At 43.5% G+C, this 1,883-nt stretch overlaps 1 pseudogene; it reads right to left on the bottom strand.

The window, feature by feature from the left end:
- Positions 1-294: 294 nt before the first annotated feature.
- LOC135575989 (olfactory receptor 6F1-like) lies at positions 295-1,490 on the bottom strand (annotated as a pseudogene).
- Between the last annotated feature and the right edge of the window lie 393 nt (positions 1,491-1,883).

The following is a 1,883-nucleotide window of genomic DNA, read 5'->3' as shown; positions in this document are numbered from 1 at the left end:
CTTGCGATGAGCTGGTGGCTCCCCAGTGATGGTGATGGGAGCAGTTGGGTCAGGATATTAACTGACTTACTCCTCCTGCCATTGTTAATGCCTTCTTTGTGTGTGCAGAGGAGCTTATTATCACTTAACACAATCCAACGAGAAAGGACAAGAGGAAAAGACTTCAAGTTGCACCAGGGGAAGTTCTGATTGGATATTAGGAAAAAATTCTTCCTGGAAAGGGTTGTCAGGCATTGGAACAGGCTGCCCAGGGCAGTGGGGCAGTCACCATCCCTGAAGATGTTTAAAAGGTGTTTAGGTGAGGTTCTTAGGGACATGGTTTAGCACTAGAGTTGGGTTATAGTTGGACTTGATGATCCTGAGGGGCTCTTCCAACTGAAAGGATTCTATGAATCTATAAATCTCCTGAGGTATTTCTGTCTGGAGGTTACATACATATGCATTGGTATTATTTAACATATGATAGGAGATCACTGGAATTGCTGTACAGAAATGCCTCATGAAAAGCTGTGTTGTTGTACGGGCAACGGCTGCATTCGGGGCCAGTATCACAGTCTTGTTTCTAAGACTGTAGATGAATGGATTTAAGAATGGGTGCAAGATAGTGTTCAGCAACGCTACAATTCTGCTGTTCTACAAGGAAACATCTACTGAAGGACCCAGGTAGAGAGCAATGCAGCTCCCTTATTCAATTGTCAAGGTGGTGAGGTGGGAAGAACATGTAGAATAAGCTTTTTGCTTACCAGAGGCAGCTGGAAGATGTAGAATACAGAAAAGGATGCACATGTAAAATGCCAGAGTTAAACATAAGGAACCCAGAATGACAAATGATAAGAAAACAGAATCTACTTTCCAAAGCAGCCTGGTGTCAGAGCAGGACAGTTTGAATAAGGGGGAGAAAAAGCGATGGATCTCATTAGAGTCACAGAAAGTCAGCTGGGAGAGGATGACCAGGTGGTAACTCAAGAGTGTGAAGCGTGTGACCCAAGGAGCAACAACCAGGTGGATGCAGAGCTGAGGCTTCATGATGGCAGCACAACGCAAAGGTTGGCAGATGGCAACACAGCGGTCAAAGGTCATAACAAAAAGTAGAACAACTCTGTACAGCCCAGGGCAAAACAGAAATAGGATTGGGCAAAGCAGCTGCTTAGTGAGACTGTTCTCCTACCAGAACCCAGGATCACAAACAACTTGATGCTTGTGGAGGATGTAAACCAGATTTCCAGGAAGGCCAGATTGCCAATGAAAAAGTACATGGGGGTTTGAAGGCAGTGATCTGCATACATGAGGAAAATGATGGTAGAGTTCCACTGTTGTCAGATATATGAGTAGAAAGACCAGGGAGAGTACAAGCTGTAGTCTTTGATCAAGCCTCTAAGATGAACCCAGTAACTGCAGTTTCATTTTCTGGTCCCAGGTTGAATTTCGGCTCATTATGCTGAGACAGGAACATGGCAAAAAGCAAGTGTGATAATTCCACAGTCTGGGTGAAAGGCTCTACAAAACGTTTTCCACTTCTTTCCTTTCTTGTAGTCTTCCTATAGTATATGGGTAGAGTACTTCAAGCATTTCTCATACCCTGATTTTTCTGTATCATATTTCAGTTGGAGTTCTCAGGGAATTTGTTGTCTTCTTTCTACCTTTTTCAAACATGCATAAAGAATTCTTCCTTCATGACAGAGGATTTTAAAGTCTGTTAGCTATTTTACCCCATTCCTGGCAAATTCCAGTTTCACGCAGACTGGAAGAGATTTGTAACTTCTCTTTTGCATGCCAGCTATACGTTGGGAGAACCCAGCCTGGAGAGTTTTCTCCCATCTCCATTGATTATGCAGGGAGCCTTGAGAAAACAAATTCTCACAGGCATCTGTTGTGAAGTAGGT

The sequence above is a fragment of the Columba livia genome, chromosome 21 (genome assembly GCF_036013475.1).
Source record: "Columba livia isolate bColLiv1 breed racing homer chromosome 21, bColLiv1.pat.W.v2, whole genome shotgun sequence".
Classification (NCBI taxonomy): Eukaryota; Metazoa; Chordata; class Aves; order Columbiformes; family Columbidae; genus Columba; species Columba livia.
Note: the sequence above shows the minus strand (reverse complement) of the source record. Positions and strands in the feature narration are given on the sequence as shown.